This window comes from Herpailurus yagouaroundi, unplaced genomic scaffold (genome assembly GCF_014898765.1).
Source record: "Herpailurus yagouaroundi ecotype Mexico unplaced genomic scaffold, PumYag 29, whole genome shotgun sequence".
Taxonomy (NCBI): domain Eukaryota; kingdom Metazoa; phylum Chordata; class Mammalia; order Carnivora; family Felidae; genus Herpailurus; species Herpailurus yagouaroundi.
This window is the reverse complement of record NW_024412377.1, coordinates 26,642,759-26,655,928: the sequence shown is the minus strand read 5'-3', so window position 1 is coordinate 26,655,928 and position 13,170 is coordinate 26,642,759. Positions and strand designations below refer to the sequence as shown.

The following is a 13,170-nucleotide window of genomic DNA, read 5'->3' as shown; positions in this document are numbered from 1 at the left end:
TCACCCCCTGCGATAGATGCCTATTTTGCTCAATCCCATGAAGTAATATTTGGGCTGAGTTTTTCAGGAAAGGAAGGGAGGGATCAAAGGAGGGAGAGAAAGAAGACTTAGCCAAATGATGCTGTGTGGGGTTTTGTGGTCTTTCTAATTCAGGCCCGAGCATACCTAGAATTAGTTCTCTCCTATCTTGAAGTTAAGGCACTAGATATATCCCAGCTACAACTTCTTTGGCTAACTTCTTTACTTGACCACTTCCCCTCCCCACAAAAAACCCTCTTGAAGACAGCGTAATTCAACTTGTCCATTTAGCTGCACACTGAATTAATGTCAATGGCTAATTTAACATAACGTGTCCTTTTTCAGAGCCATGAACAAGTAATGATTTCCATTTGCCAGAACTGAAATTTTTTTTAAGTCCTTATTACAAGAACTGTGATGCCAAGTTAATATAGGATGGTTCTCTGGTTCTTTGATGTGTGGGCACACATGAAAATCAAATGCTTTGTGATGCATAAAATTCCAGTCTTCAGTCTTCTGTCTCCTGTGGGACAATATAGCAACAGTGGGCATGCACATTTGCCGTGTTTTTTGTCACTCAATATTTTTTGAATTCTGTTCCTACAACCTGGACAATTTCCCCTCTCCCCTCTGCTACATCCTCAAGGTGGAAGCCTTCCACTAGCCACCCCTCTCCCCCGAAGCTAGAGCACAAAGAGCAAGATTTTCACAGGAAGAAGGTAGCACCAAGAGAATCCAGCTGCCGAAGAGAGGCCGGAGGATTGTGGGGGAGGGATGCCCAGCTTTACAAGGTAACCTTCAAGGAGATGTGAGGGTAGGCTCCCTCCCCAGAGCAGGCTCTGTGAACCGCTTAGTATCCTTTTAATAAACTCCTCTCCACTTGAACTAGCTAGAGGGAATTCTGTGGTTTTCGACTAAGAATCCTGATGGAGAATAGTAATTGTCAATCCTGTAATCTACAAACATTTATTCTTTATCTGATATGTCATCACATCCACTTTGCCCAGGTTTTTTGTTCTTGTTTTTGTTTTTAAACATAGGCATATCACTGGGTGAGCTTAGTCGGTTAAGCTCCCTGCTCTTGATTTTGGCTCAGGTTGCAAGTTCGAACCCCAAGTCAGGCTTTGCACTGACAGCATGGAGCTTGCTTGGGATTCTCTCTGCCCCTTTATTTTTAGACAGACAGGAGAGAGAGAGACAGAGAAAGAGCATGCTGGGGAGGTACAGAGAGTGTGGACAGAGGATCCCAAGCAGGCTCTACACTGTCAGTGCAGAGCCCAATGTGGGGCTTGAACTCATGAACCGTGAGATCATGACCTGAGTCGAAGTCAGTTGTTTAACCAACTGAGCCATCCAGAAGCCCCTAAAAAAGTTTTTTTTAATTAAAAAACAAACAAACATAGGCATATCATCAGTAAAGAGTGTTCCCTTTATATATTTAAAATGAACCTGTGTTTAGGGTCACCTGGGTGGCTCAGTTGGCTAAGTGTCCAACTTCGACTCGGGTCATGATCTCACGGTTCCTGAGTTCATATCTGGCTCTGTACTAACAGTGTAGAGCCTGTTTGGGGTTCTCCCTCTCTCCTACCTCTCTGCCCCTCCCCCTGCTTTCGTGTGCACTCATGCTCTCTCTCTCTCCTCCTCTTTCTATCTCAGCTAAAAAAATAAACTTGAAAAAAAAAATGAACCTGTGTTAAGGTGGAAAGGTTGCCACCATATTCGAGCCCCTCATCCTGTGCAGGAAATGGAACTGAAGCCCACAGGGAGGATGGATGCAAGCACTCCTAGTTGGGGCAGAGCTGGATTTTGGAACCCAGATCCTCAGCTTCCCGCTCCCGTGGCCACCCCTTCCCATGTCCAGCTTACACATCGCCCAGGATGATCCCAGATGGAGATTTTTATTTTATTTTATTTTTCACTGTTCCAAGTTTATTTGGTAGTTTAGTTGGTTGGTATGACACTTAGATACATTGTTGGTTGCATTGTTTATATGTAGATGTTTCTTTTTACATTATAAGGCAATGTACACTATATTCTGACATACATAGTACACATAATAAGATCCTTTGGATCCTTTAGAACAGTTATGCACTATAGATGCAATACTGATTTATACATTGGATCCCAGGATGTGATTGACTGGAGAAAAAAAAAAAAGGTGGACTGGGCATGTTGGGTGAAGGAACCAGAAGTAATATAACACACAGTAAATACACATCTGGTTTGAAAAGCAACAGCAGCATACACAGCGTTGGCAGTGGTGCCTCTGAGGTGGTAGAGCTAGTTTACATTAACCAACTTAGGACAAGAGGGGTCTCATCCAGCATCAGGATGTAGCTTCAGGGTTTTGTGAACCATGCCTATTTGTAACTTTAGGAAACAGGTTTTTCCTAGGCTATTTTAATATTAGTACTTGAGTAACAGATCAGGTAAGAAGGGTAATATACACAACCTCCAACTAAAATCCGGTTGTAGTCTGGACAGTGAAGTGGTACAACATCAGAAAACTTGAAAACTGCAGCTCTTTTTGGATCCCCCAAAGTGTATCTGTACTCTTCCTCAAACGGGCCTCTTCCTCAGGAGTCAGAGTCGCCGTCACAACATGTGAGATTCCATTCTGTCCCAAGATGCAAGGAACACTAAGGAAGACATCATCTCTTATTCCATAGAGACCGTTAATCATGGTGGAAATTGGAGGCACCCACCTAAGATTCTTCATTATACTTTCTGCCAAATCTGCCACAGACAGTCCAATGGCCCAGGAAGTATAGGCTTTCAGTTTGATCACCTCATAGGCACTGTCAGCCACCTGTTTGTGAACCTCTTTCCACTGTTCCTTATCTGCATCTGTGCCTAAGTCAGGGTGCAGATTCTTCAGGAAAGCACCAGCAACATTTATTCCACTCCATACAGGCACACTAGAGTCTCCATGCTCCCCCAGATGCACCCATGACAGCTTAATGGGTGAAGTCCCAGCCTTTTCCCCATTAGGTAATGGAACCAGACTGAATCCAGATTGCAACCACTTCTAATAACATGGTTTTTGGGAAAGCCACTTATCTTCCAAGCCTCATAGGTCAAGATATCCACTGGATTGGAAACAATAAGCAACTTGCAGTTTAGGTTCTATTTTACAACCCATATTAGAAATGATGAACTTAAAGATGTTCACATTATGCTGGACCAAATTAAGATGGCTTTCTCCCTCTTGCTGACGTGCCCCAGCTGTGATAATAACCAGCTTGGAGTTTGCAGTCACATGATAGTCTTTGCCGGAGACAATTTTTGGTGTTCTAGGGAATAGGTTGCCATGCTGGAGATCCATCATCTCTCCCTTCAGTTTGTCTTCCATGACATCAACAAGAGCAAGTTCAACCTGCCAAGTCCTTCATTAAGATACTGATGGCACAAGCCGTGCCAACAGCATGAACCCCAACAACGGTAATCTTATTCTGGGGGTTATGATCTTCCTTAATAAGTTTCTGAATCAGCTGATCCTTGAGAGTTGTCATATTGGATTTAGAGCCAAGAGGAATCAGGAATGCACATCGGCGGGTGGGCGTCCAAGGCGCATGGTGTTGGGTCCGGACTTGGCAGCAGTGGCTCCCCTCCCCAGATGGAAATTTTAGAACAGAAGCACTGTTTCTTCTGTTAAAGTATGAGCAGTTGCTGAAAATTGCTGGTGTATGGAAACTATTCATTCCAGATCACATAAACAAAGCCCATGGGTCTATGCAGTCAGTTATGAGCAGGTGGGGTTCCAAACAGGAGGTACTTTCGAAAACAGTGGCTACAGAAAAAAATTCAGAGTCCCATATACATTTGAGAGAAGAGATCCAGTCTGAAGCTTTGACTTTGGAGCCTAAACACCCACCCTGGGCATTCTATTACTTACCTGGGCATTCTGAGTGGCTGGAGCATTTCTGAATAAGAGAGTCTAAACAACAACTGTTGATAGAATGTGAATTCCCTCCTCCTATTTAGACTCAATCCCTTGCTTCCTGTCTTCACCTATCTTCATTTCCCTTCTCTAAGGGGGAGGGAGGGAGTAATCTGGTAGGTGGGTAGGAGGAAGAGCCACCTCCTGTTAACTAACTAGTTAACCAACTGTGAGCCAACGAGTCCAGAAAATGCTCTGCCTCACATTTTATCAGGAGAGGGTTTTGCAGCTCTGCCTGGACTGGATGGAGGAATTTATTTCTACCTCTGTAGAGAAGGGACAGCCAGCCCACTGCCATGACAGATATGTGGCTGTGCTCTGAACAGTTTATCAGTGATAAAGGTAACAATGGACTCTCCAGCTGCTAGACTTTGTCTCTCTCTTTCTCTCTCTCTCTGTTTCTCTCAGTTGGTTCAACACCCAGGAGAGGTAGAAAGGGGTATTGTTTCCCAAACCCTAAAGCCCTTATATCCTCATATCTCCCCCTCTCTACTTCCATCCCTATGTAGCTAATCCCCAGTCACTGATGCCCTCATTTAACTAAAATGAGCACGTTAAAATGTCCCTGCAAGGTCTCTTAGCAACAGGGCTTCCTGATCCTCTTTAGGGAATAACGCCATAGAAAAAGAGTGTTTCCTTCCGGTTAGTTATTATAACAGGAACTCCATGTATCATAAACTTTTGTGTCATTTCATATTGTCTGGCCACAGTTGAGCATCAGCTGGGCCTCTTTGTCTGCGCTGCTCCTTTTCCAAGTTTGGACACGAGGAAGGAGCTCCCGTGAGGCGAAGCTGCCTGTGCAACTGTGCACACCAGTGCAGGGCAGCAGGATGGGAAGCATGACTCTGGAGTCACAGCCAGGTGGGGACAGACACGGTGCACAGCACAATCCACTGCTGCCCTGCCTGGCAGCAAATTCATTTGACACTTCATCAAACCCCAGGCACAGCCATGGCTCTGCCATCTCTTGTCTTCAGATTGGAGGTAATGCACGCATCTCTGTCATTCAACGGGTTAATTTTATATCCTAGTTCTAGGAGAAATAAAATCATTGAATAATGAGTTAGCACTTTTTGCCCTTCACATTGGCAAAGTTGTCTTTCTTTGTTAGGTAAGTGATTATGTGGAACAAGGATCTCTTAGATTTTAGGCGATCTAAACAGAGCTTACAACACAAAAACACACAGATCCTCTGACCTTGCAACCCCACTTCTGAGAAACTACTCTACAGAAATAAGAGGGCCTTTATATAGGAGTGTATGTAAAAGACATTTGCAGCATACTTTGTGTGGCAAAAAACCAAAAACAGACAAATAAAAAACAACAACTTGAAGTTTCCATCAGTAAGAGAATCTCTGATAAAGCTGTAAGAAAGACATATAATGGAATTGTGTATAGTTTTTTTTTAATTTTTTTAACGTTTATTTATTTCTGAGACAGAGAGAGACAGAGCATGAGTGGGGGAGGGGCAGAGAGAGAGGCGACACAGAATCTGAAGCAGGCTCCAGGCTCTGAGCGGTCAGCACAGAGCCCGACGTGGGGCTCGAACTCACAGACTGCGAGATCATGACCTGAGCCGAAGCCGGACGCTTAACCGACTGAGCCACCCAGGCGCCCCAATTTTTTTAAAGGATAAAATGGATCTATACCCGTCGAACTGGAGGTGTAGCCACTGTATACTGTTAGTCAAGAAAAGCAGGATGGCAGGATGCGTATCCTATAATGCTATTTTTTGTTTATCTAAAAAAAAATGTATGTAAGTGCATAGATGGTTGTACATTACTGTATGAATTTGGAGAAAGGTATGGAGAGAAACATAACCATCACAAAAGTAGAATATCTATGAATAGGGAAATAATTAAAAAAAAAAAAAAGAAAGCTTTTAAAAAATAGATTAGAAGACTGCATTACAAGTTGGTTCAAAATCCCTGTACATAATTTTAGAGATCTAGAAAGCTAAATGATAAAGTATAGGAATTTGATCAAATTAACATGTTACAGTTATTTATCAGCCCATTCTGTAGACATCAAAATGATGTTTGGGATATAAATCGAAAGTGAAAATCAGGTAATTAAACTGGTAACATATAATCCCTATCTATAAGTCTAACCGTGTGGATGGATATACAAGAAAGTATAATAGTAATCATCCACGCTATGAAATTATAAGTCTTTTATTCCTTATTTGTATTTTGCAGTTTTTCTTTTTTATTTTTTTTAAGTTTATTTAATTTTGAGAGAGAGAGCGAGGGTGCATATGAGAGAGAGCGCACAAGTAGGGGAGGGGCAGAGAAAGAGGGAGACAGAATCCGAAGCAGGCTCCAGGCTTTGAGCTGTGAGCACAGAGTCGGATGCGGGGCTGGAACCCACAAACTGTGAGATCATGACCTGAGCTGAAGTGAAGTGGACACTTAACGGACTGAGCTGCCCAGGCACCCCATGTGTTTTCCAGTTTTTCTAAATGAGCTTGCATTTCACTTATAATAATAAATATTTACAAATATGAAACATAATCTTATATGGTTATAATAAGGAGCATCTGAGAATGACCAGTGCAAGGTCCCGTTTTAAGATGTAAACAATCAGAGAATGCTGTTTGATTCCATTACCCTTCCCCGGTAAGCAGGCAACTCAGAAAGGTATCTCCACCTGAGTTTGTTTTGGCACCTCGATGGACACCTCATTTCAACAATTCTCAAGGCTAATTTTCAGCAATAATGGAGATGAACTTGGGATGTAACCATGGAGGAAACAGAAGAATCTTCCTTTAAAGTTCAAACTGGCCCTAAGGTCATTTTATTTTTTTTTTAATTTTTTTTTTTCAACGTTTATTTATTTTTGGGACAGAGAGAGACAGAGCATGAATGGGGGAGGGGCAGAGAGAGAGGGAGACACAGAATCGGAAACAGGCTCCAGGCTCTGAGCCATCAGCCCAGAGCCCGACGCGGGGCTCGAACTCCCGGACCGGGAGATCGTGACCTGGCTGAAGTCGGACGCTTAACCGACTGCGCCACCCAGGCGCCCCCCTAAGGTCATTTTAATGGGATTTTAACTTTAACCTTGTCTGAAGCACCTATCAATCTGGATAAGGAGGCCAACGTTGCCCTCTGCTGCCTGGAATTAAAATAGCCTTCATTTTTCGTAACTACCCAGACTCCTAGATGGGGCTTTCCCAGAGGGAATTGAATTCCTTCCTCTAGTAGCCAGAGGAGAGTCCCCTTTGATAACAGTTCTGGCGTCACTAGAGATTTATAATGCACTCTGAGAAGTCATGCCATGAAGAAACTGCTTTACCTAAGTCTCTCCCAGATTGAATATTGTAAGAGCCTAGAGAAAGCACATGACTTTATAGTTTCAAAGTCGACAAATAAACATCACTTCAAGCAGGCCATTGTAAATCTATATATAATGATCTCTCCCTCCTGGGACAACACCACCTCTCACTCACTCAACGTCCATTCCATCCTTCAGTCATTCCGCCCTCAATTCTGCAGAACCCCTACCTCGTATTCCCCGCTACTTTTCTCCCCATCCTCCTCCCAAGCCCAGTTTCTTCATTCTTGATAACTCTTCTGTCAATTCCTTCCTCTTATTCTCCACAGCCCCTGATTTCATTCAGGCCTTCATTCTTGATCTGCCTTCCATGACTCTGCAGATTATTCCTGTTTCCCTCATCCCGATGCTTCCTCCGCCACACTATACATCAGGACTGTAAGTACTTGATTTCTTCCTCTCCTGCTGGACTGTAAACTCCATGAGGACAGGGAGCTTGTCCTCCTTGATCACTGCCTAATGAAGCCCCAGTTCCATAGTTGGATCCCAATGGCTTTTCGCCTTGAACACATGAATTCTTCCAGAGAGAGTTGTTGCAGCAAAGTACTGGAGGAAATGAGAATAACATTACTTTTCTTATACTACATATAAAACTTACTGACTCCTTATAACAATTTCATGAAAGAGGCATCATCTACATTTTATAGATAAGAAAAGAAGCTCAGAGTAATTAAACAAATTTGCCTAACTGGTAAGTGACAGAATTAGGATATTAACCAACTGTCTGGCTCCAAAGCTCACACCTTTGCCTCTATACCATACTTTCTCCCACGGGATCAAGATCTCCAATAGAATGGTTGGCCTCAAAATAAGAGGAAGAAGACCTCATTCACTGGAGAGAAGGAGGGAAACACTGATGTAGGTTTCCAGATTTCATGAAGTAGGAAGAGAGCTAGTAGCCTCCTGAGAGTGAGGGCGGTAGATGAAGTGTGAAGTGACATTTGAAAACATAAAGTCATATGATTTCCACAGTCTGTTAGATAGATTTAGTCTGATGTAGATGAGATGTAGATGATGTAGAGAGATGTAGCAGATTTGAAGAAAGTAGTGACAGCTATGGATGGATTGAATAAAGAAACTACTCATGAGGATAAATGATTATGCATCTGAGTTGGAGATCATGAACTGGAAGAAACACCACTTCTTACACTTCTATAGTTTTTTCTAACAGTGCTCAGTCTTTTGGCTGTAGGAATGGAGAAACGTTAAGTATTTGTCCAACGGGCGAAGTGAATAAGGATGCTTGAGAGTTGAGAGTGTAGTGAAAAAGAAATTCGACTGATAAGCCATGGAAGTCAAGCCTTGGTGAGAAAAAAAGCAAAAGGCAGCCTGGGACAGAGGGTTAAAAAATGAATTGGAAGACTAGACTCTTGTGAGGTCCTAAAGCAGATAGAAATGACGGAGGAGTCACGCCAGTCAGAGTGGCCAAAATGAACAAATCGGGAGACTATAGATGCTGAAGAGGATGTGGAGAAATGGGAACCCTCTTGCACTGTTGGTGGGAAGGCAAATTGGTGCAGCCACTCTGGAAAACAGTGTGGAGGTTCCTCAAAAAATTAAAAATAGACCTACCCTATGACCCAGCAATAGCACTGCTAGGAATTTACCCAAGGGATACAGGAGTACTGATGCATGGGGGCACTTGTACCCCAATGTTTATAGCAGCACTCTCAACAATAGCCAAATTATGGAAAGAGCCTAAATGTCCATCAACTGATGAATGGATAAAGAAATTGTGGTTTATATACACAATGGAGTACCACGTGGCAATGAGAAAGAATGAAATATGGCCCTTTGTAGCAACGTGGATGGAACTGGAGAGTGTTATGCTAAGTGAAATAAGCCATACACAGAAAGACGGATACCATATGTTTTCACTCTTATGTGGATCCTGAGAAACTTAACAGAAACCCATGGGGGAGGGGAAGGAAAAAAAAAAAAGAGGTTAGAGTGGGAGAGAGCCAAAGCATAAGAGGCTCTTAAAAACTGAGAACCAACTGAGGGTTGATGGGGGGTGGGAGGGAGGGGAGGGTGGGTGATGGGTATTGAGGAGGGCACCTTTTGGGATGAGCACTGGGTGTTGTATGGAAACCAATTTGACAATAAACTTCATATATTGAAAAAAAAAAAAGAAATGACGGAGGATTTTCAATCCTGTTAACTCAAATAATGACCTTGAAATGAAGATTGAAACACATGTCCGTCTTTGACGAAAGGAAGTGTATGCGTTGGAGATTACTTTGGCTATAATGAACCAGAAATGTGACCACAGTAATTTAATGCAATGTCTATTTGATTAAACACACATATCACCAGATCCACCATGTCACCAATGAGCTGAGCTCCTTCTATCATTCTGTTCTTCACTATGAACATGTGGTTTTCATTCTCATGGTCACCTTTTCCATGCAAGATAGCTGCCATTTTGCCTTTCAAGAAGAAAGAGGAAAGAAGGAACTTATGAGAAGGTCAGGAAAGGGCAAAATATTGTCCTCTTTAGTAAGCTCCCAAGAACACCCACCCAGGACTTCCATTCTTATCTCAGGGACCAGATCTATCTCATGAGTATTCCTAGTGAAAAACAAAACAAAACAAAACTCTGGAAAGCTGAGCATCTTAAGGAGGGCACACTGACTTCAACAAAATCTGAGCTCAGAAGTATGAAGTTGGACAGGAAATTAGCAGTCTGACCTAGGAGGAGACATCTGAAACCTAAACCCACATCTGAAGATGGAGGCTAAATGGGACACTGGAAAATGATGCAGCAGGGAAAAGGAAGGTCAAATTTAAGTACTTGAAAAGCATAGGAGTAGCAAGGCTATTTGAACCCAGAAGGTTCAGGAATTAGAGGCATCAGGTACAAGGGAAGAAAGCAGACTAAATATAAAGGCATTGTTTGAAAGTGCATAGAGAGTGGTTGGACTGCTGTTTACATCCTCACTTATGCAGTCACATGACTGTTCCATCCTGCCCAGAAGACTGTTGGGTTTATTCCTTAGAGAACCAGAGAAACTGCAGGGACAGCAGAGTCAGGGGAGGACTATGATGAAGTCTCAACCTCGATTCCTGATAACTCTGAACTGTTCTGAACACAAGGGAGTAAGTGAAAGTCTGCATGCTGGCTGAGAAGACTATTTCTTCCCAGCCCCCTTCCCAAATGCAACACCAAAAAGACAAGGCTTACCTTGCAGGAAGATTGGAAGTTCTCTGAAGAAACTTAATGCCCTCTACAAGATACTACAATATAAGGAAACAGGATAAGAAGAAGGTAGAACTTAACAACTTAAAAAGTGACAATTGAAATATTTTTAAAAAATCAGTAGAATGAATAGGAAAATAAAGTTAAGAAGAAAGAACTCTTAGAAAGCCGATCATCTAAATAATAGAAGTTCCACTAAGAACAGAACAGAATGAGAAAATAATTTGTCCACCAAATTAATTCAGTAGAATCTTCCAGCCTATAACCACCTCCTGTACACACACACACACACACACACACACACGCATGCACACACACATGCACGTACTTCTGATATATTTAGTGCTTCACTCTTCAGTAGGATCTCTGGTAGTTAGGCATGATTCCAATATGACAGAGACCAAAATATAAACATATAAACTTAGAAGAAAGTAGAGATAATACAGTGTGTTAAACAAATACCCTATGATAAGAAACTGAATCCAAGGAACAAGAATAGGATGCCTTAATATAAGGAATAACATAAGAACAAGAAAGAACTCTTGGGAAAAAAAAATGCAACAACTAAATAATAAAATAATAGATGGTCCATTAAAAACGAAAATAGGGGAGAAAACCATCAAAGAAAACACAAAAAAGCATTTCCCAGAACTGAAGGATACAAATCTCCAGAATGAAAAGGCCACTCACTACCATGAAATTTCAGAATAAGGCTAAAAATAAAGACTAAAACATTTCAGAGAAAATGACAGGTGACATACAAAGAAATGGGACTAGGAATGGATTCCTCATAGAAACACTAGAAGGCAGAAGAAAATGGGATCAAGGTCTTCCCAGTTCTGAGAGAAAAATAAGATTATTTTTGATCAAGAATCCTATGCATTCTTCTTTGAAAAGCAACTGGAAAATCCTGTTCACTAACAGGTTAACAGTTGTTAACCCAGATAAAAGAAGACATGGAATCCAGGAAAGAAGACCAAACATGGTGGAGAGGTGGGAGCTGACACAGGAAGGGCTGCCATGAGCCCAGATTGGAGCAGGAGACAGGATTCTAGAAGGGATTTGTCTCAGAAGATAAGTGGAACCTGTGAATTGTCTGTCACATTTGGCTTTTAGATGGTAATTATGTGAGGGGATGGATGAAGGTGTAAACTAACCTTACTGTGATAATCATTTTGCACTATATATGTGTATCAAATCACGACATTGTACTCCTCAAAGTTACATATATTAAAAGTCAATAATATCTCAATAAAGCTGAAAAAATTTTTGGCTTTTGGGAAAACAGTAGTGAAAGAACAAAACAGAGCTGGTTGGATACTCAAAGAAAATATTTTAAAAGAGATAAAACTCCAATAAAACAATCAAAATAATTGTACAAGAAGAAAAATGTAATCATAGAAGACTATTTGGTCTATTAGAGCAATAAATAGCATTTATGAACATAGTAACACCTAATAATGGATTTCACAAAAGTTGAGGTATGAGAAGGGTGGAGGGAGAAAATGAAGGAATATGAACTAAAATCCTCATCTTTTGAAATAGGAAATCAATAGAAGGGTTCTAAAAGTGATGAACAACGAGAGAGCAGCAGTCCTTACAGACAGGAACAGGGGCTAAGAGTGGCTACTTGGGGGCATGGCAACAGTCAAGGGTCAAAGGGACAAGAGGCTGGTTTCCTTACAAGCCTTTTATTTGTTTGCCTTTTTTTTTTTTTTTTTTTTTTTCTTTTTTAAGGTAGAATTGAGTAAGACTGTTCAGAATGGGAAGTGGGAGCTTTCTCCTCTAAGTGTACTTCCCAGCACCAGTGGGGGGCTTGTGAGGTGCAGTATCTCAGAACCCAGCACAGGGCTACAGAATGAGTCTTTATTTTATGCCACGTCCCGGAGACTTACAGGCCAGCAGTCTTGACAAGTGCTGGTCTATCTGTCATGGTGCAAGGCCTGAAGTGAGATGCGGGGGTCCCTTTCTGTAACAAGGGGGAAGTGAGGCAAAGGGACTCATCGGGCACACGAGTCATCAGTGTATGTGAACTCAGTCCGCCACTCTAGTTCCTTGGCCCTTTCCACTTGCCTCTGCCTCCCTAACCTGCCTCCTCAGGACTCCTGACTTAAGGAGTATAGGTGCCCCAATTTTAACACATTTTGGTACCTATTTTGTTTGGAGTACCTAGTTTACTTCACAGAATTGGTCTTTACAGAGTTAGTTACATGGTAGTTGCAACTGTGCTGTCACTGTTCTAAAATTGTTCCTGCATATTTGATTACCAAGACCATCTAACTCCAAACAGACTAGATGCTTGATAAAAGCTTAGCAACTCAGCTATTTCAACTCTTCAAATACCAGACCAGAACAGATGGGTAACAGTGAATAGAACAGTCTCTGCACTCCAGGAAAGAACAAAACAAAAGGAACTACAGACTTTAACAGCTTTGATGGGATAAGCCCAGTTCTACAAGCTCTTAGAGGGTTGTGCCCTATTGTTTCCACCCGGAACCTAGGAATAAGCTGTCAGTTACAAAGAGGATCATTTGGAGCGCCTGGGTGGCTCAGTTGGTTGTGTCCAAATTCAGCTCAGGTTGTGATCTCATGGTCTGAGTTTGAGCCCTGCATCGGGCTCTGTGCTGACAGTTCTGAGCCTGGAGCTTGCTTCAAATTCTGTGCTGCCCTCTCTCTCTGC

At 42.1% G+C, this 13,170-nt stretch overlaps 1 pseudogene; it reads right to left on the bottom strand.

The window, feature by feature from the left end:
* Positions 1 to 2,476: 2,476 nt before the first annotated feature.
* On the bottom strand, positions 2,477 to 3,617 carry LOC121041669 (L-lactate dehydrogenase A chain-like; annotated as a pseudogene).
* Positions 3,618 to 13,170: the final 9,553 nt, after the last annotated feature.